The sequence below is a fragment of the Chelonia mydas genome, chromosome 7 (genome assembly GCF_015237465.2).
Source record: "Chelonia mydas isolate rCheMyd1 chromosome 7, rCheMyd1.pri.v2, whole genome shotgun sequence".
Classification (NCBI taxonomy): Eukaryota; Metazoa; Chordata; order Testudines; family Cheloniidae; genus Chelonia; species Chelonia mydas.
In genome coordinates this window covers 95,870,655-95,893,423 of record NC_057853.1, presented here as the reverse complement: position 1 = coordinate 95,893,423, position 22,769 = coordinate 95,870,655, and the positions used below count along the sequence as shown (strand labels likewise).

Sequence of the window (22,769 nt, the reverse complement as noted above, 5' to 3'; positions counted from 1 at the left end):
GTTTCCCTGGTTGTAGGGGATGAGGCAATTTACGAAGAAATGCAAAATCAGACAGTCATGCCATATTATTTACTCAGGAGACCAGATGAGCTCATTTAGAAGAAAACTTCAGACAACTTGCCATGCCGGTTAAAAAGTAGCTGGGTGGGGATGAATCAGGCCTCTGCTTGCCCAAAGCTAGAATGCATGCTAAAAACGCATAAAGATAATGACAGTGCACTGTTTTCAGCTGATAACTTCAGCATTGCTGTTTGAGCCGCTCAGAGCCAAGCTGATAAGTGCTGGGAAATATCAAGCTGTCTCAAGGTGCAGAGAGCTTACCCTGGATCCAGAAAATGCCCCTGGGGTTGTGGAGCAGAGCACCTCAGGGCACCAAGGAACTTAATTACTTGATTTAAAAGGCAACATCTGTAACTCCCATTGACTCCAGTGCGAGCTCTAGGCGCTAGGCATCAAGAAAATCACATAATGAAAAAGCTCTTTAAAAGCAGGCCACTTGTAGGCAGATGGGAAAGGCATGGTAGGGAGCTAGGTGGCTGCAGGGATGGCAGCCAGGCTAAGCTATGTGAGGGGCTGATTTTTGTTATAGCCCAGATGAGCCTTTTTATTTTGTTTGAAAGTCTTTTGCCTATTGTTAAAGATCAACTGTGATGAACACTCAACATGTTTACGTTTGCACCTCGCTGGGGGTTAGGGTGCATTAAGACTGCATCGCTGTTCTGCTTGCTTTGATATTTGAAATAGCAGGGATGTTATATCTTCACTTCCCTTGCTTTGTTGAAGAGTATCAGCACAATTGTTGGAGGGCGACACAAGGCTGAATTACCACTTCCCCTATCTCATCTAGGATGGCGAGTCAGAATCTATGACAATCTATTTTTCCTGGTTTTCTCCCTCAACCTGCATTCCTGGCATGAGCTCCCTGAGCTGAATGGTTGGCCTAAGAGGGGCAAAGGAGTAAATCAATCACTCGTCCATACAGCCAGATCCCTCCTGCTACTTGTCTGCCAAGCCAGAAGTGTGAGCAGAGTTGTCATTGATGATGCTGACACAACATATCAAGATCAGGATTCACCAGACTCTGGCTCTGAGTGACCTTGAGCAAGTCTCAACTTCTGTGTATCTGCCCATCTGTAACACTGGTACAGTAATTATATGCTTCACATCTCCAGGAGAGAGTACAGTTTCGTTATTTGTTTTAAAGCACTTTCGTTCCTTAACCAAAATAGCAAAATGAATATAACAGATTCAGATTTTGAAAACTTCAACCTCAAAGCCTCCTTTCTATTAATAAGAATATGCCCAGTTTCCCTTATAACTTCTTTTGCAAATCTGGCTTCTCTTTTGCTTTCCTGTCCAGCACTGACTTCCAGGCAATAGCTTGTCTATGCACTAATGTCCTGCCCCACTGTTAATGAAATTTAGCGTCTTATCTCTTTGTGCTGCCACGCTCTGGCTAGATGAGTTTTCCACAATAACCTAACTCCCAGACAAACTTATTTACACTTGTTGATACTGATCTTCCTGTTCCATCTGCTAATCCAGGACCTGATTCTGTATCACTGATTCACATGAGCAGGCCCTGATTCAATGGAGCTCTCACATGTGTAAGAGCAGTTGGGTAAGGCCCCTAGTTACTCATACAATCTCTTTGAATCTGGTTGCACTGTTTCTCCTTTCTTTGCCCTACTATACATGTTAGTATTAGAAGCTGTCATACTTGGGTGCCTGGAGGGGTAGAGATCCAGCAGTAGATGGGGAGGGGTAGAGTAGAGGGAATACTAGGATAGGGAGAGCAAAAAAGAATAAAAACATTAAAAAGGGAAAAAATGCACAGAAAAAAATAAAATAAACAGTAAACTACAAGAAGAGAGTGAGTGTGCAACCACTGTACATGGAGCCAGGGCCCTTAAAGACAGGGAACCTATCTGCCTATACACTAAAAGAAAAGGAGTACTTGTGGCACCTTAGAGACTAACCAATTTATTTGAGCATAAGCTTTCGTGAGCTACAGCTCACTTCATCAGATGCCTACTGTGGAAAGTGTAGAAGATCTTTTATACACACAAAGCATGAAAAAATACCTCCCCTCACCCCACTCTCCTGCTGGCAATAGCTTATCTAAAGTGATCACTCTCCTTACAATGTGTATGATAATCAAGTTGGGCCATTTCCAGCACAAATCCAGGTTTTCTCACCCCCCCGCCCCCACACACACACAAACCCACTCTCCTGCTGCTAATAGCTTATCTAAAGTGACCATGCTCCTTACAATGTGTATGATAATCAAGGTGGGCCATTTCCAGCACAAATCCAGGATTTAACAAGAACGTCTGGGGGGGGGGGGGGTTGGGGTTAGGAAAAAACAAGGGGAAATAGTAGAATCATTGTAGATCAGGGTTGGAAGGGACCTCAGGAGGTCATCTAGTCCAACCCCTTGCTCAAAGCAGGACCAATCCCCAATTTTTGCCCCAGGAAATAGGTTACCTTGCATAATGACTTAGCCACTCCCAGTCTCTATTCAAGCCTAAGTTAATTGTATCCAATTTGCAAATGAATTCCAATTCAACAGTTTCTCGCTGGAGTCTGGATTTGAAGTTTTTTTGTTGAAGAATTGCAACTTTCATGTCTGTAATCGCGTGATCAGAGAGATTGAAGTGTTCTCCGACTGGTTTATGAATGTTATAATTCTTGACATCTGATTTGTGTCCATTTATTCTTTTACGTAGAGACTGTCCAGTTTGACCAATGTGCATGGCAGAGGGGAATTGCTGGCACATGATGGCATATATCACATTGGTGGATGTGCAGGTGAACGAGCCTCTGATAGTGTGGCTGATGTTATTAGGCCCTGTGATGGTGTCCCCTGAATAGATGTGGGCACAGTTGGCAACGGGCTTTGTTGCAAGGATAGGTTCTTGGGTTAGTGGTTCTGTTGTGTGGTATGTGGTTGCTGGTGAGTATTTGCTTCAGGTTGGGGGGCTGTCTGCAAATTTGCTCCAACCCCTCAGACAGAGACAAACACCTACAAGATCTCTATCAAGCATTCTTACAACTACAATACCCACCTGCGGAAGTGAAGAAACTGATAGAGCCAGAAGAGTTCCCAGAAGTCACCTACTACAGGACAGGCCTAACAAAGAAAATAAGAGAACGCCACTAGCCGTCACCTTCAGCCCCCAACTAAAACCCCTCCAACGCATTATTAAGGATCTACAACCTATCCTGAAGGTTGTAGATCCTTAATAATGGATCTACAACCTTCTCACTCTCACAAATCCTGGGAGACAGGCCAGTCCTTGCCTACAGACAGCCCCCCAACCTGAAGCAAATACTCACCAGCAACCACATACCACACAACAGAACCACTAACCCAGGAACCTATCCTTGCAACAAAGCCCGTTGCCAATTGTGCCCACATATCTATTCAGGGGACACCATCACAGGGCCTAATAACATCAGCCACAAGTATTCCTTTTCTTTTTGTGAATACAGACTAACATGGCTGTTACTCTGATACCTATGGGATATATCCTAAATGTGGGATGTTTGACTGAAGGGTTTTGGTTCAGGAGGTCCTCCATTTTGGGGACTTTCTTAATCACCGAGGGGAAGGTGCATTAATCTGGACCTGTTGCTGCATATGCCTCTTATTTTGAACATATAATCCTCTCCTCCTCCTACCTTTTGCACAACACACATTGCACACTCAGATCTCTCTCAGTCCCACCCTCCACTCCATTATTTTCCCCCTTCCCTCAGCAAGAGCTGCAAGACAGCAGAGTCTTTAACAGCTGGAGCTAGTTAAAACCATTTAGCACCTCCTTTTTTCTGTAAAGATGAGACAGAGAACTTGAAAGTCTGCTAGTCTGGTAACTGGAGTGCAGTCGTTTGTCAACAAGTGCATCAATGTTTAGCATCCTGGGGTTAGTATGATCCACCAGTTTCAGGTGTTCATGATCAGTTCCGCTTAAGTTCACAATAAGAGCTGATCAGATATGGAACAAACAGTATTTGCGAACATCCATTTGAATTCCAAATAGGTTTTGGTTTGATAACCTTCATAAGTCTTCATAATTAACTTTTTCTGAATGAAGTGATGAAGTGAGCTGTTGCTCACTAAAGCTCATGCTCAAATAAATGTGTTAGTCTCTGAGGTGCCACAAGTACTCCTTTTCTTTTTGCGGATACAGACTAACACGGCTGCTACTCTGAAACCTGTTCTTCTGAATGGGTTTTTGTTTACAAAAATGTGTAAGAAATGGCCTTTCTTCATATGCAGATAGGATATTTACGAATAAACCAGATTATCTGTTTGCTGTCCTTTGTTCATTGTTAAAACTCGTTGTAAATTTTCCATTGTAAAGTGTTTTCACTGGAAAATATAGTGCTTACTAAATTTTTATATTCCAAGAAGCAACATTTTGAAATGAAACATTTTCTTCCAAATCAACATTTTGTATTTTATTCTGTTTCAAAATGTCAAAATTGTTTGTTTAGACATTTCTTAATTGAAACGTTTGGGAACTTTTCAGTATTTCTTCTTTTCATCATGATCTGAGAGAAAAACAAATGTCAAAATGACGGAATTTTCCCCAGGATGAAAATTCTATTTTCCTGCCATCTCCATTCATTATTTGTCATGTGTTAGTTGGAGGTTCAACGTTACATTTGCACAGCACAGAAAAGAAGAATACTTTGCTCTTATATAACATTTTTCACCTGTAGATCTCAAAGTGCTTTACAACAGATAGTAAATATTGGGAAACTGAGGCACAAAAAGTGAAGTGGTTTGTCCAAGCAGATCAGTGGAGGAGTGAGGAATAGAACTCAGTCTCTTAACTCCCATTGTCTTATCCACTAGTCCAGAAACATTGCCACATTCTCAGCACTTAGGTGACTGCTCATACACTATTGACAATGAACAGCAAATAGTGTAAATGAACAGTTCATGAGCAAGTGTGTAGTGTAGTGTGAAAATTGTTCATCACATTATTTGGTTCATATTTATGTATAGTAACTACAGACTTGATGTGGCAATGAGTCACAAACAGAAAAAGGAATATATTTGTATTGTGGTTTATTTGCAATGTAGAGTCTGATCAGCTCTATTCATAATGCAGAATTTCTAAAGTAACTGTGTGAGAAGATGATTATTTCCTGGGAATTTAATATTAGCTCCTTCCACTGTCCTCTCTAAGGCGTACTAACAGACTAGTCAGTATGCCTTAGACTAGTTAGTATGCCTTATAGCAATACAAATGGAGGTTTGTGGTTGTGTTTGAATGGCTTACACATGACTTAGTACTTCACAAGAAAGGATTAAACATTTATAGGAAAAGAATGGCATCTGCAGTTATACTAGCTAAAATAATAATGATCATTGCTACCAACCCTCCTGGTTCAGGGCACATGCTGATTCCCCAGAGTGGTCAGGAAGAAAATTCTTCCATGTCATAGTAATGCCCTGTTAGGTGTTGTGTGAGGATCTTACACCTTCTTTTAAGACATCTGGCACTGGCCATTGTTGAAGACAGGACATCAAACAAGGGGCCAAATTCCAATCTTGTTTACACTGGTTCAACACTGATGTAAGTCCATTGACTTCAGTGGAATAGCGCCTACTTTACACCACTGTAAGTGAGATCTAAATCTGGGCCTAGATGAACCAGTTTTCTGTTCCATATGTCAACCCCTAAATTCTTGTAAATCATTGGCTTCTTCATGTCAGTATTTATGAAGTGAATGCAAAAACTGCCTGGAAAAAAAGGCCTTTCAGTACAAGTGCCTTTGGAATCAGCTGTTTGGGGCAACATTTTATAGCACGGGGAAACATAATATTAAATATATGTTACAAGGTGGGGGTGAAGATGGGAAAGTCAGCAGCTGGTCCAGTAAAATATATTACTTCACCCACATTGTCTCTCTAACATACTGGGACTGTCATGGCTACAACTACGCTGCATATAGCAGAATGATAAAGGCAATTGTGCAGAGCATTATTGCTGCCAAGCTTATTAGCCGTACCTCATGATTCATAGAGGACTCATTTCTAAGGAAAATAGCTAATGATTTCAGTAACAAAGACCGGTGCCACAGCTCCAGTTATGCAAACACATCACACAGTATCGGGGGGGGGGGGGGGAGGGAAATGCCAGATTGAACAATCCGTATTGTTATTGGCAACATCTGTAACTGAACCTTTGAGGGACTGAGTTTTTCTTCCAGGCCAAAATGTGTGAAGTAGACAATGATGTGGTCAGAGTTGTGATTATCCTGCAAGTTAATAATGCTTCAGTAAAACTCATTACAGAGCTAATGCATTAAGGCACAACATTTTATAATTCTACTCCACACAGAATAAATCATGCTGGTAAGTGTCTCATTTCAGCCATGGGCATCTCCCACTGCACTAGGCTGAGGAGCCCTTAAGGAGAAAGAAAAACATATTCCTGTTGTGAAATATTCTGTCTGTATTCATTTCATTTGCTTATTCTGCAGGAGGCCTGTTTCCTGCACTACAGAGTGAAAAGGATTTCCTTGTTGAAATGTCACCATAACAAACACCTGCACACTATGGCTTTGTTGTGTTTTCTTTTAACCCTGGAGTGGCTGTTTGACTTTTTTAAAGAGTTAAAAACGGGCTGTCCCCCAAGTTTTGTTTTGAGGTCTAAAGAGGCTAGAATACTGGTTTTAGCCTTTGTTTTTCATTTTCACATGTCTCTGACTATCTAGGTTCAATCAGAAATAGCACATTATTGCAAGAAAGACTGTTCTCATGGTGTTTGCATCCTGCCTGGAACCACTGGACATCTGGGAAGGAGGAAGCCTTTTCTTACATGACTCCAGCAGATGCAAAAGGTTTGGAGGTAACTTAGATAAGGTATGTAACTTATCTGAATCCTGGAGGCTTACGGTATTTACACCCATCCCTAGCTAGAGGCACAATCCTGCTAACATGTATGCATATGACAATGAGGCTATTCACAAATGAACTTATTCACATGCTTTTCTGTGAGTATGCAAGCAGACTGAGGTGTCACAGAAACACCACAGGCAGACTGAGGTAACCCAACCTGCCTTGTATACTCTCAAAATCTCAGCAAACAGCTCCAGGTTCCTATGCGTGGAATCAAAACCTGTAAGCAGGCACAAGACTTCCTTGAGGTATCTGAGTAAGACCATTTAAGTTGTACCCTCAGGACCAATCATGAGCTGCACTGGGACAAGTTTTGTCCTCAGTATTTTACCTTACTGTTGAAGCTCTGTACCGGCTGACAGTTGAGATGGGAGTCACCTACACTAGCAATATTTTTACCCTTTATTACCAGTGAGCAGCCCTGTACCCATGGAAGCGCTCGTATAGACCTGAAGCAGATGTTTTCACCACCAACTATGTCATTTAGCCCTGCTGCAACAGTGGAAATTTTTAAGGGAAAAAAGGCTCAAGGAGACATAGCCTTGGTGTCTGGCCTTGAACTTGATTCTGACTCATAGGGTACACTACTGCTTCGACAACCATGGTTTTGACATGTCTGCGCTTAGATCCTACTGTGATTAGCACCTTAAAAATACTGTAGACACCATCCCACCTGGTTCCCAAGGGGGTAGTGTGGGTAAGTGAAACTGGTGTTGAAAGGCATTTGCTTAAGAAATTGCAATGATGTTCATTAGCATTAGGCTGATCCAGTTATACAATTCTCAGCAGTCAGGGAACACTGATTTTTGTTCTTGTATATGCCTGGAAGGTGGGAAGCCTCATGAAAAGCTAGAGATAGGGCTGGTCTGCATCTAAAATTTAGGTTAACTTAGAAACGCAACTGTAGTGTCTGTAGTGTAAACAAGCCCTAAGACTCCCTCCCTCCCTCTTGCGCAAATAAAGCTTTTTCCTGCAGTCTGAATGTTGGTAAATATAACCTTGAGGCCATCCACACCTGCTGTTTGGGTTTAGGCATTAGCAAAGAATTCAGTCTGGCTGGTCATTAACTTTGCACAGAATAAGCGACTTTAGAAAGCAGAACTTTATCAAGGCAGATTATCAAACAGGCCTTTAAATCTGTACTTATAATTTTTCATGTTGATGACATTGGACATGAACATTTTGGGTGCCAAAATATTCAGAATAGCAAGATCAGTGTGCCTACACACGTTCTATTTTCACATACAGCGCTGAGGTTAGATATGTCAGAAAACATGAGCGCCCAAAATTGGAGGTCTGAATGTGTGAGCAGGGTTGAGGACACTTTCAAAACCAAGGCCAGACATGTGTTCTCATAGCATCATTCTCCTTTCTGTCTGTGCTCAGGGTATGAGAAAAAAGCTGCAACATAAAAAACACAACTGGGAGGTTACTGATTAAAAGTGAAGAATACAAGACAGGAACAACTGTTAGGCTGGGCAGTTGTTGAAGATAATTCAAGGTGAGCTAAAGTTCCCTAGCTCACCTATAGTACAATGTGTTCTCAGCGCAGAGCCAAGCAAGCCATCTGATTGTTGAATTAGATTTATGCAGTAAAAATATCAATTGTTTGCAAATGTCCTGATTTGAAAAAGGAAAGGTTCAAACCTTATTTTACTATTTTACAGAGAGATTTAAACTGGCTGCAGTTACAGGCAGCCTTGCAACACATATAAATGTCTAAGTGTAAGTCCATTACATTGTATTACATTTTTATGTCATTCAATGTCTTAGAGAAGCGGGAAATGTAAGGCCTGGTCTTAAGAGGTGCTGAGCTGCTTCATTCCCCAGGGACAATCAGCATCTTGCAGAATTGTGCCCTTAATTTGCCCGCAAAGTATTTCTTCAAAGAGAGTTTTAAAATGGCAAAACAAAGTTATCCAGTTCTCTAATAGGAATGACACAGTTAAGCTCCCCTTGCTGACTTATCTGTGCTGTAACTGTGAAATAAAGCACGTGAACATATGGGACCTCAGGCAGGGAAATTGGGTACTTGCTATGTAACCTTCACAAATCAGTTCATTTCTCTCTCTGTCTCTCTCTCTCTCTCTCTCTTTTTTTAAATAGCATCTGGAGGAAGCTGAATTGAACAGCAAGTAAACAAATGAGAAGAACACCCCACCCTTCCTCTTATTTGAAGGCTGTGCAATTAATGGAGAATGTGATCAACCAGTCCTTCCCTTGCTGCCAGGACAAACTCTTGTTAATTCACGTTGCCAGTGTTCTACAGAGCAACAGCAGCACTTGCCCTTCCGCTTGCCTTTTGTTTGGACAGCCAGTGGCACTGCTCAGGGAGAAAGTAAGACACAATGGATCTGAATCTCACACCTGGGTGGTGTGAATGGGTGTTCTGCATACACTGTTGTGTCATGGGAGGACAGGGTATCACTGCCATTTCGGTTGCTGCAGTAACTCCACTATGAACAAAAAATCTCTTCCCAGTCAGTACACAGAGAAGAATATGAAGAAGGTGCTTTGCAGTCCCTGCTATATTGTGCTGTTTGTTGTAATAACAGGATACGTAACAGCCAGAAAAAGATGGAGTTGAGGGTTTCTCCACCCCCAAGTCTGTCTATCCCTCTTGACCTCTAAGCATCACCTTTCAGATAGCCAGCTAACAGCATCTGTGAGCTGGAGTTCTTTGTACCTTTTCCCTAGACCAAAATTATCCACCTTTTCAGAACACAATTGGTGAGATCTTCAGTTAGTGTAAATCAGCACAGATCAATTGATTTCAGTGCTCTGCACAAGTCTGGTGACTTGCATTGACTTCAGTAGAGCTAGCCAATTTACACCAGCTGAGAGTCTGCTCCCATAACACTAACTCTTTTAAACCTGTACGTATAACCTCAGTTCTTCATTCAGTTCTTCCTGAGGCACAACTCCAGTTGAAGTCCATCAATTTTGCCCAAGTAAGGGCTGTTGTACACCAGAAAATTAAATTGACCCAGCTCTGTCGCTCAGGTTGTGAAAATCCACAGCCCTGAGCTGAGCTAAATTCTCCAGTAGTCAGTGCTAGGTTGATTGGAAGAATTCCTCCTAGCTCCTGCCTCTCCAGGAGGTGGACTACCTTTGCAGACAGGAGAACCCCTTCCACTGGCATACGTAGTGTCTATGCTGAAGTGCTACAGCAGTGCAGTTGTGTTGCTGTAGCATTTCAAGTGTAGACAAGCCTTAAGTATGAAGTAAAGAAGTGAGTAAGGACTTCAGGTTTGGGAGCCTTTTTTATTGTTATTCTTTAATTATATATCTTGTGAGTTGTTCACTTCTTGGATGTTTTTCCATATGAAAAGTTTTGCCTGACTCTGCATGCTCAAACAAAACCAAAACTACTGCCACAAGAGCTGTGAACTCAGAGATACAACTGAGGACTCTCTGAGCCATTGAGAAGTCTCTCTGAATCTCTCTTTATGTCAAATTCATACCCATGGTAATACCTCTGAGTGAGACATCTGCACAATTGGCTAGCTAGAGACAGGTACCAAAATATCTACCCTGTCTTCTGGCAGGCAGATTACATCACTATCCAAAGTATTGCACATTTCTGAACTAGTCTGACCTATCTTTTTTTTAAAGCCTATTGCTGTAAAATATGCTTCGACACACGCACTAAAAAAAAGCAACAAAGTTTTGTCTTGGGTTTCAGTTCTCCGGATAGAATATCCCCCAAACTGGATATAGAACCTATACTACAGATTTAAGAGATTAAATCCTCAAGAGAGTCCTAATATGCACTGAGTGAATTCAAAGTCCAAAATACAAACTCCTGGCAGATAAGATTCACCTAAGGAGAGTTCCCAGGAAACAAAATGCCATTGCTCTGTTGGATGGGGGCGGGAGGAGGGGGAAGGAATCATTAGCTGAAAGCGTAAGCTGTCTGTGAAGACTTTATATGAAGAACTGATGTGTGGTGAATCAGTCCTGAAGCACTCTCTTGTGCAATAGGCAGTCAGTGGGAGGAACACACTGTCATTTCCCTGGGAACACCCGCAAGTAGCATCTTACCCACTTCGCTACAGTTGGCACACACCCCAAGGAGCAGAGCATGTAGGGCCCGACGTACACGTTGCCTATCTTCCCATTTCACTGTGCAGGCAGCAGCACAGGAATGCCGTCTGAGCACTTTCCAGGATGTGGTGTATATCGGAGCTATCGTCAGACGGAAGTGCTGCTGTCTTGACTACCTTTCTATTAATAGAACAAATCAAAATGTTTTGAAGAACTGGAAAATATTGGATCAGAAGATTTGGCCTGTTTCTCAGCAAGTGGTTATGTTCCCTTGAGTGTGATTCACAGAACCCAAACTTCCTACACTCGTCTCATGGACTGTTAGCTGCAAACATTTAGTCTTCCTTTAGTGCAAGGAAAATTTCAGTTCAATACAGAATACTGACAATACCGGTCATAATTGATTACAAGATATCTTAGATTTTCAGAGAGACCTTTTGAAAGCATTGCATGGGGGGAGTTTGACCACATGATTACTATTCCCATCAATGGTCAATGACACCTAAATATCCCATGGCTACAAAGTAGGGAACCCTTGCACCTTATATCTCATCTTTCATGAGAAAATGGAGGAACTTTGGGAAAGTCAGCAGCTGTCGGTAAAATGGGACTATTCTTTAGCATAGTCTATCCTGCTAGATTACATAACAGGAATAATGAAATCACATCATGCTGTATTTTTAGAAATAGCAAGAGCCTTGCTCCCTTTTCAAAAGAATCTTCCTTCACCATTTTACAGTTAAATTTTTATAAATTTCCAATCCTATACCTGTAGTAAAGGAAAGCAGGAAAGTGTTACAAGAGTTAGAAACATTAGAAACTTCCAAGAAAAAAAGAACTCATCAAGAAGTCCACTAAAGTGATGGGTTCTAAATTAGCTATTAACACTTAAGAAGGAGATTGAGTTATTATTGAGCAGATGTTCTCAGAGAGCTATCCACAATGTGCAGCGGCAGTCAAAAAAGCTAACAGTATGTTAGGAACCGTTAGGAAAGGGATAGATAATAACACAGAAAATAACATGATGCCACTATATAAATCCATGGTGTGCCCACACCTTGATTACTGTATAGAGTTCTGGTCACCTTGTCTCAAAAAAGATATCTTAGAATTGGAAAAGGTACAGTGAAAGGAACAAAAATGAATATAGGTATGGAACAGCTTCCATTTGAGGAGAGACACCTAAGACAGAATATCTTCAAAATCTATAAAATCGTGAATGGTGTGGAAAAAGTGAATAAGGAAGTGTTATTTACCCCTTCACATAACACAAGAAGCAGGGGTCACGCAATGAAATTAATAGACAGCACATTTAAAACAAACATAAGGAAGTACTACTTCACAGTCAACCTGTGTCAGGGGATGTTGTGAAGGCCAAAACTATAACAGGGATCAAAAAAGAATTAGTTAAGTTCATGTAGGATAGATACATCAATGACTCTTAGCCAGGATGGTCAGGAATGCTACCCCATGCTCTGGGTATCCCTAACCCTCTGACTGCCAGAAGCTGGGCCTGGATGACAGGGGATCACTCTGTAATTGCCCTATTCTGTTCATTTCCAGTGAAGAATCTGGCACCAGCCACTCTCAGAAGATAGGATACTGGGCTAGATGGACCACTGATCTGATCCAGTATGTCCATTCTTATTTTCTAAAACACTGTAGGGGCAAATGGAGGTGGGGGGTGGGAATTCCTTGGGATTAAAAGCCAAGATCAAAGCGTGCTCATGTTGCATCTCGGCATATAAAATACCAGATACACAAGCTGTCCATTGACTATCAAATATGGCAACTGTTCTAAAGAACCAAACTGTTCAAAGAATTATCCAAACAGCTTTAGCTTCATCAGGATCTACATCATCATCAATTGCATGGACTTCTTTGACTTAATAAGATTACTTTATTGTGATGGCAACCCCTCTCCTCCTCTTTTTTTTTAATTCTTGTCATTAACAGGAATTCACCCAGATGTGCTGGTCTGGCTAAACTGTGCTCAATGTAGGACCAGGGACCATTAATGTCACTTTTGCATTCCCATTATCCTAAAACCAGCTGGAGGCTGGTCCAGCTCCTGGTTTAATTCAGTATAACTTGAATGTTTAAATTAGAGGAGCTGTGAGGTCATTTCAGCAGCCAGGGATTATCAGGCCTATGGATGTCCTGCCCAGGTCCCTTTTCCCCCGTCCCTTTTCCCGCATGTAAGGATGCGGTGTGAAATTGCTATAGAAGTCCCACAGCACCCACGGGGAATCATCAGTGGGCCCTTAAATTGTAGCTTTGACTACTTTGCAAATATTAGACCTACATTTCCAGATAGATTCAGACTGCTCCTGTATCTGGTAACAACAGATGAGGCACAATGCTGTTCTCCTACAAAAAAAAACTGCATTAGAAGTGAACTGCAAAGGAAAAATCTGTTAGCAGTGTGAAGCATTGTCTGAATTAGAGAAATTTACTGTTTTTGTTCCTCTTAGAATGCTTGTAAAGCACTTTGTATCAACAGCCAGAAGTGCCCCCCAACACTTGATGTGCATGCCAGATATTGGTATCGTTTGGCTTCAAAGCTGTTTCAATCTCAACTGTTTCAGTTTTGGTGTAGATGAAGGTGGGTAGGGTGATAGCATAGGTAATTCAAATAATTCCCCTAGTACAGTCCTACTGTGAACCTGTGGCCGTTCAGAATCTACTGCTGTTCTAAAATGTTTTAGAAGGAAGAGCAAAACAGCACGGTTCAGATCACAAATCAGCATGGCAAAGGGGCCATAATGTACCCCTTAATACTTAAACCAGTTTTATCACACAGTCCACTATGAAGGGATCAATTCCTTAATGCAGACAGGCCTAAGACTCATCAACCTTTCCCCTCACTCCTTTAGTGAGGACTGGTAAAGTAGTAAGTGTTTGCTTGTGATATCAATATTCCCTCAGTCCTCCAAAGAGCTCTCCATCAAAAATAGATAAGTCCAGAAAGACCTGATATTTATAACAATAGAAAAAATAGCAGAAGATTAAAAGAAACCATTCTGAGAATGCCTTTATATCTCCTAAAGGAGAAGTAAATGGTAGATTTTTTTTTTGCAGTTCACCTTGAAGATATGCAGGAAAATTTGTTGTTGTATGAATCACTTTCTTTATCTCTGCAAACTCTGTTCCTTTATTTCTGCTGCCAACATTTGCTAACTATAAATACAAGAAATGTATTGACACTTGGGAGGGTCTGAGTTTGGAGAGTTTGTTCTTAGCAGCCAAATACAGGTTGCAGCTGGCAGTTAGGTGAGTGCCCATAATATGTTGATAAGCGTCTTTCTTTAAAAATGTACTTTGTACTTTTCAGATAACACAAGTGAAACAAAATCTGGCTCATGGTAATTCAATTACTACTTTTGTTTTTTTGATTAACAAATTGAATAAGCCCATCATAATGAGACAGATCATCCCACAGCTCCCTCCTATGGAGTTCTGGCACCTGTCTCTGAAGCATCTGGTGCTGGTCACTGTCAAAGACAGGATCCTGGATTGGATGGGCCTCAGGTCTGATCCAGTCTGGTAGTTCCTATGTTGTTATTCAATTGTTTCCACATAGCTTAAACAAAAGCACCTTTGCTCAAGATATATTTTGAGGTGGATCTGTTTCCTAATGAATATTGTCACCTACACTAAATGTCTGCCCCCCAATTTGTATTGACTTTGCCTCATTCTTGGATTGCAAAGAAACCTAAAATATGCCATTAATAGCATACAGCTCTTTAGTTTTTCAAGTAAAATGCATAGGAGCTCCCTGGAAATACTCTGATATTGCGATTTTGTGTGCATGACATAAGTTGTTTTAATTCTTTATTTATTTTATAGAGCATGGACTACATTTTCTACTGTATTCTGAATGCACTTAGCACAGCAGAGGAGGGGCCAACGAGTTAGCCAGTTGCAGTTTAGAGCAGTGTGGGAGCTGTTCTAACCTGTACCAGCTGGCTATGGTCCCCTAGGGCCCATATGCTAGCTGCGAATAGTCGGAGCTTTGCTTGGCTTTGCTTACACTACTGGTGTATAAGTAAGGACAGAGTTTAGCCATATGAAGTATAGATTTAGATGAGTTTTTCTTACTAGATCACACATTGCAGAAACGAACTACAGCCTGGTGCCGTTCAATATTAGATCTCCGCCAGCTGTTAGGCAGTCAAATAATGGGGCTCCATTAAGTTTCCGTAAATCTCAATTTCCATCATCACTGGGTTCCTGCAGTGCTGTAAGACTAGAACTAGAGAGTGGCACATACAGTATGTTTGTTGGGTTTAACATGCTGTAAGTCATGTATAAATTAATCTGCATTCAAAAACTAATGAAACCCCACTTTGTCCCTCCCCTTCCTTCCATGTAGTTGGGATTCCATGGGTGGGACTTGCCCAGGGAAGGAGAGAGCAGCGTCAGAGCATGACCTCTCTGTGCAGCATTATCCCCTTGGAAAACACAGATGAAGTGAGCTGTAGCTCACGAAAGCTTATGCTCAAATAAATTTGTTAGTCACTAAGGTGCCACAAGTACTCCTGTTCTTTTTACAATATAGGTAGAAATTCATGCTGGGTGTAAAAGCACTGAGTTACACAGAGCTTTCTACTCATTGTGATTTTGGTTGCCCAGAGACAGTCTGGCAGGACAGTTATGTGCCTGCACAGGTAGGTACCCCAGAAATCCATAGACTGCTGCAAATCCCCTAAGAGGAGATGCGGCAGGACTGCACTCCACACTACTCCTGTATTCTTTATGGTGACCGGCAGTCACCTTAAACCCTTGGCACTCTTCAGGGCCAGCAAGTCATTCCTCTTTAGCATCTGGTGCCTGTGTTTTGTGTAGCTGCAAAGCCATGGAAACATTCACATCCATTTTTTTCTCCTGTGAACTTTATCTTTGGGAGGAAACAACAGGGCCCCACGATTGTTAGGGTCTGATTTTTTTTCTTCAGAGGCTCTAAACAATCTAGCTCCCATTGATTTGAATTAATGTGATGTGTAACAGGCCTTGGAGATTTTAAATAATGGCTTTCTTCATTAAATGTATTCCCAAATTCCATCCTCTTGTCCTGGAATCAGAACACAGCTACTTTCTCACTTCTCCCTACTCTAGGATACTGTCATCTCCCTGAGCAATTTGAAAAGAGTTCTGGGCCTATAAAACCTTGTAGTAATAGCCAACTGTCCCCTTTCAGCAGCCTTTATCTGTCTTACCCAAATCTGCAGCCTACACTCAATGTCCTTATTGCACTTTAAGGCAAATACCATCAATGCTTTTTCAAAGCTGTTGAGTGTTTCTGATTGGCATCCAACCACACCATCTGAGGAAGGCCACGTGACATGACTTTGTCTGGATTTTCATACATCCTAAGCAGCTAAAATAACTGTGAAAGGGGATTCATCACTGAAGCAAGTCAGTTTCCAAGCTAGATGAATAACAGACGGCTGTGAGCGCAGATAGGAGAATACCTGAGTCATAAGGGTATTACATGGTTGTTACAGGAGCACAGTCACGCTGCTGTAATACTGCACAGCTAGCACTGAATGAGGGCATTGTCTGTACTCCCTGTGCCATTGGGGTACTGTGAGTTAGGGGAACATGTGACTGCTTTAACTTTTCTTTGCCCTATCATGAGATTAACTCTCCCCCATTCTTGAGCAGGGCTGAGTGGAATCTGAGGCTGGTTTCTGAGCTACCATGCTGAAGTTGTTTTAAGGCCTCCTCAGCCTGCCTTTCCTCAGCCTGCCCTTGCAGTGAGCTCTTTGGGACTGTGCTGCTGTTTGGACTGCAGAGGGAAGCAGCCCTCAGTAACTCAGGGGATGGTGTGGTGTTTCCGGCACATAGTGTGAAACATGAGGCCATGAATGCCAGCTGCCAGCCCAAGATCTGGGAAAACATAGAATCATAGAATAGCAGGGTTGGAAGGGACCTCAGGAGGTCATCTAGTCCAACCCCCTGCTCAAAGCAGGACCAATCCCCAACTAAATCATCCCAGCCAGGGCTTTGTCAAGCCTGACCTTAAAAACTTCTAAGGAAGGAGATTCCACCACCTCCCTAGGTAATGCATTCCAGTGCTTCACCACCCTCCTAGTGAAAAAGTTTTTCCTAATATCCAAACTAAACTTCCCCCACCTCAACTTGAGACCATTACTCCTTGTTCTGTCATCTGCTACCACTGAGAACAGTCTAGATCCATCCTCTTTGGAACCCCCTTTCAGGTAGTTGAAAGCAGCTATCAAATCCCCCCTCATTCTTCTCTTCCACAGACTAAACAATCCCAGTTCCCTCAGCCTCTCCTCATAAGTCATGTGTTCCAGTCCCCTAATCATTTTTGTTGCCCTCTGCTGGACATTTTCCAATTTTTCCACATCCTTCTTGTAGTGTGGAAAACTACACACAGTGGACACAGTACTCCAGATGAGGCCTCACCAATGTCGAATAGAGGGGAACGATCATGTCCCTCCATCTGCTGGCAATGCACCTACTTATACATCCCAAAATGCCATTGGCCTTCTTAGCAACAAGGGCACACTGTTGACTCATATCCAGCTTCTCGTCCACTGTAACCCCTAGGTCTTTTTCTGCAGAGTCTGTAGTGGTGCATGGGATTCTTCCGTCCTAAGTGCAGGACTCTGCACTAGTCCTTGTTAAACCTCACCAGATTTCTTTTGGCCCAATCCTCCAATTTGTCTAGGTCCCTCTGGACCCCATCCCTACCCTCCAGCGTATCTATCTCTCCTCCCAGTTTAGTGTCATTTGCAAACTTGCTGAGGGTGCAATCAACTCCATCCTCCAGATCATTAATGAAGATATTGAATAAAACCGGCCCCAGGACCGACCCTTGGGGCACTCCGCTTGATACCGGCTGCCAATTAGACATGGAGCCATTGATCACTACCCGCTGAGCCCGACAATCTAGCCAGCTTTCTATCCACCTTATAGTCCATTCATCCACCCCATACTTCTTTAACTTGCTGGCAAGAATACTGTGGGAGACCATGTCAAAAGCTTTGCTAAAGTCAAGGAATAACATGTCCACTGCTTTCCCCTCATCCACAGAGCCAGTTATCTTGTCATAAAAGGCAATTACATTAGTCAGGCATGACTTGCCCTTTGTGAATCCATGCTGACTGTTCCTGATCACTTTCCTCTCGTCTAAGTGCTTCAGAATTGATTCCTTGAGGACCTGCTCCATGATTTTTCCAGGGACTGGGGTGAGGCTGACTGGCCTGGAGTTCCCCGGATCCTCCTTCTTCCCTTTTTTAAAGATGGGCACTACATTAGCCTTTTTCCAGTCGTCCGGGACCTCCCCCGATCGCCATGAGTTTTCAAAGATAATGGCCAATGGCTCTGCAATCACATCCGCCAACTGCTTTAGCACTCTCGGATGCAGCACATCCGGCCCCATTGACTTGTGCTTGTCCAGCTTTTCTAAATAATTCCGAACCACTTCTTTCTCCACAGAGGGCTGGTCACCTCCTCCCCATGCTGTGCTTCCCAGTGCAGTAGTCTGGGAGCTGACCTTGTTCATGAAGACAGAGGCAAAAAAAGCATTGAGTACATTAGCTTTTTCCACATCCTGTGTCACTAGGTTGCCTCCCTCATTCAGTAAGGAGCCCACACTTTCCTTGACTTTCTTCTCGTTGCTAACATACCTGAAGAAACCCTTCTTGTTACTCTTCACATCTCTTGCTAGCTGCAACTCCAGGTGTGATTTGGCCTTCCTGATTTCACTCCTGCATGCCTGAGCAATACTTTTATACTCTTCCCTGGTCATTTGTCCAATCTTCCACTTCTTGTAAGCTTCTTTTTTGAGTTTAAGATCAGCAAGGATTTCACTGTTAAGCCAAGCTTGTCACCTGCCATATTTACTATTCTTTCTACACATCGGGATGGTTTGTCCCTGTAACCTCCATAAGGATTCTTTAAAATACAGCCAGCTCTCCTGGACTCCTTTCCCCATCATGTTATTCTCTCAGGGGATCCTGCCCATCAGGTCCCTGAGGGAGTCAAAGTCTGCTTTTCTGAAGTCCAGGGTCCGTATTCTGCTGCTCTCCTTTCTTCCTTGGGTCAGGATCCTGAACTCAACCATCTCATGGTCACTGCCTCCCAGGTTCCCATCCACTTTTGCTTCCCCTACTAATTCTTCCCGATTTGTGAGCAGCAGGTCAAGAAGAGCTCTGTCCCTAGTTGGTTCCTCCAGCACTTGCACCAGGAAATTATCCCCTACACTTTCCAAAAACTTCCTGGATTGTCTGTGCACCGCTGTATTGTGCTCCCAGCAGATATCAGGGTGATTGAGGTCTCCCATGAGAACCAGGGCCTGCGATCTAGTAACTTCCGTTAGTTGCCATAAGAAAGCCTCGTCCACCTCATCCCCCTGGTCTGGTGGTCTATAGCAGACTCCGACCACAACATCATCCTTGTTGCTCACACTTCTGAACTTCATCCAGAGACTCAGGTTTTTCTGCAGTTTCATACCGGAGCTCTGAGCAGTCATACTGCTTTCTTACATATAATGCAAATCCCCCACCTTTTCTGCCCTGCCTGTCCTTCCTGAACAGTTTATATCCATCCATGACAGTACTCCAGTCATGTGAGTTATCCCACCAAGTCTCTGTTATTCCAATCATATCATAATTCCTTGACAGTGCCAGGACTTCCAGTTCTCCCTGCTTGTTTCCCAGGCTTCTTGCATTTGTGTATAGGCACTTGAGATAACTCGCTGATCGTCATGGGTGAAAGAGTGTAGAGGAGGGATGGGAAGGAGAATGTGAAATGGAGGGGGGAGATGAGGCTGAGTAGGAGAAAGGAGTGAAGGAGACATGAGAGAGGTAAAAGGGCCACGTGTATAACCTAGGATGGGATCTCAAAGAAATAAAGACAGAGGGTCAGATCTTGTTGTACAGCCAAGCTGTGCACGGTGCAAGCTAGGAGGGAGAAAAGCTCACCATTGCACTCCCCTTAATCCTGGGCCCATGGTGTGCAGGGCCAGTCCCCTGGCAGATGTTAGTACCTAAAGGCTATTAAATTTATACCAAATGTAAAACCACCCCCAGAGGCTAAACCTGTAGCCATGGCCTCCAGGCCATGCATTGCTCCCTTTGCTCTGACCACAGGATCTTACCCTGGTATGCTGAGAGCAGGGAGTGGGCTGATGTTAAGAGCCTCTGTGCTAGCTCTATGCCGCAGAGGATCCTCCTTGCAGTGGGTGATGATCTAGTTCCAGATGCAGAATGCCGTGGTGAATGAAAAAGAGCCAGAGGAGAGAATGAAGAGACAGTGTTAATTTAGCTGCAGTGTCTGATGCACGAATACATTTCAATCATTAACAATTATAAAAGCCTTCTGTGAGATTCTGAGCATGGCACCCCTTGTAATAACAATGTACAGAACAGGCGAAAAGACACAAAAAAGTAATCATGACAGAAACAAGCTGCATATGTCAATGTGTATCAAACCATGTACCTAACAGAAAAATGTCTGTAGTGGATGTAGCTAGAAACACCCACTGCAGAGATAATTAAACTGCAGATACTAGGCTAGATTTTCCCCAGAGCTAACATTTTCTAGAACTGGCCTAGCTCTCTGATTGCCGTGGAGTTTGTGTTTGCAAGTTTGTTCTTGGATTTTGAACCTGTAAATATGAATTGCAGGTGCAAATCAAAGTACTTCCACCTCTAACTGCCTGATTTGCACCACAACTATGTAACTAAAGCACAAATGCTCTGATTTGCGCCTGTGGCTGAATTGTGGTACAAACTGCACCCCAAACAGGGTGGCTGGGCCTTTGGGAATGTGACCACTATTTCAAGGAAGATGGGGTGCACTGCACTTCCAAACATATGGCAGCACGTCTGTCAGAGCTTCTTGCAGTCACGGTGAAAGGATTACATTAGTTATTCCTAAAATGAAGCCACTTATGGAGTAGAAAGCACAGCAGATTAGGGTAAAACTGAGGAATACAATATCCAATTGAAATTAGGAGGGAATTAGGGAGGCAGAACATAATTACCTAAGAAGGAAATTGGCCAGGACACCATACCAGTGTTAACATTGGAACTGTGTGAAATGCAGCAGTCTGTTTGTAAAAAATCCTTGCAAATCCCATTTTTGCTCTGTGGTGTTCCTAGCTTTCAGTATAAAAGTACAGACAAGCTAGAGCTGGTCCAAAAACTGGGAGGAATTTTTCACTTAATGTTTTTTGTCAAAACATTTCAATTTTTTTTAACCAGCTGTAATACAAGTTTCAAATTCTAAAGAGAAAGAGCCCAAACTGCTGTGTTTTGCCTTATAGCAATCTGAAACCATGCAGAATGACTGAGTTTTGTATGGCATCCAAACGCCGGTAAATATGTCCTGTATTTCAAATTGGGAAGAAACCAAGTTGGAGCATTTCCCCAGATTATTAGGGTTGCTACCTTTGAGGTACAAAAAAATGGGGTATCCGGAATGATCTTGAGCCCATAAAACTTGACAGCTGGTAGTGTGCACTGAGCACTCTTATTGATTTCCCAGGGCAGCTACCTCAAAAAAAGGAATAATGCTGGGAAAACCTGGATAGGTGGCAACCCTGCCGGTCATAAGTTCCCTCATGAAAATTCTACATGGCTCTGTAGGACCCCTAACTTTTGCCAAAAGTGTCATAGGATCTATAATAACCACAAGGTTATTACAAAGGTTTGCCTAGCCTGAGTGCAAAGGCACATGATGGCCGAGTGTTTTCGGGAACAGGACCTATTCGGTTGACAAAGTTCCATCTGAATTGATAGATGTAACATGGCCCTCTAGTGGCCATTTGGCATAAGTGAACAAAATTAGTGCAGTACCATACCCAGTGATGATGATTTGGAAAGATTGTCTGATACTGGATTTTTATGTTTGCTTTGGGTATTAGTGTTGCTCTAACAATGCTGTAGTGAGAGCTGCTAATTCCATTATAAGACCCTTCCTTTCAGATGCATATAGATGATGTTTTGGGGGGAAGGCATTGTCCACCAACTCATTATTCCAAAACAGAATTTTTTTTACAATGAGGAAATATAACAGTGCTTTATCAGGATGAACCCAAAGTGCCTGAGGGGTAGGGAGGCTGTTTATTACACAACATGTTTGAATACCAGTTTACAGAAGAATATGGCAGTTGGGAGGGGGAAACCTAGAGATTACATATTCCTCTTTGGGGAGTCTAAGCAGCTTTGCTGGTGGGGCCTAACATAGCAAAGGTAACAGGCCCCTTTTGCCTGTCCCAGGCTTGCAGAGGAAATGAAAAAATTAGGGGCCCGGTCCAAAGCCCATTAAAGTGAATGCCTCTGCCCTGTGCTGCATCCCATTTCCTGAAGAATGAGTTATCTATATAATGGGAGGCAAAGCAGACACTGAAACTATGCCTATCCTTGTATTTTGCATTTTTCCTTTCTATGGAAACCTTAGTGGATTGGCATTTACCTCCCTCCTCAACTGGCTCACTCCCTATGTCTTGTTCCTTTTCCCCATCTATCTTTTATACGTTCCCCCCAGTTATACTCTGCCATCTATTCTCTCTCACGGACAAAAGCTAATGTACTATACTCACTAGTGGAGTACAAGCAGAAGAATTTATAAAAACAAATGCTGTGGTTTGAACTATATTTTCAATTTCTGGTTTCTTCTATTTCTTCTTCTGAGACCCACAAACACCCCTCTCTTGCGAAAACCATGTGGTGCTAGATGCTGATAAAGTATCTGTGATGGATATACGACAGGTAAATCAGGTTAGATGGTCTGCATTCGGACAATGTGCAAATTATTATTACAA

General features: G+C 42.6%; 1 long non-coding RNA gene across 1 annotated transcript in view; it reads left to right on the top strand.

The window, feature by feature from the left end:
- Positions 1-9,373, top strand: part of LOC114018950 — a 36,971-nt gene extending 27,598 nt beyond the window's left edge. The window contains exons 2-4 of the long non-coding RNA XR_003564131.3: positions 6,736-6,883; positions 8,306-8,420; positions 9,026-9,373. This is a non-coding gene — a long non-coding RNA (uncharacterized LOC114018950). The remainder of the gene's footprint in view (positions 1-6,735; positions 6,884-8,305; positions 8,421-9,025) is intronic.
- Positions 9,374-22,769: the final 13,396 nt, after the last annotated feature.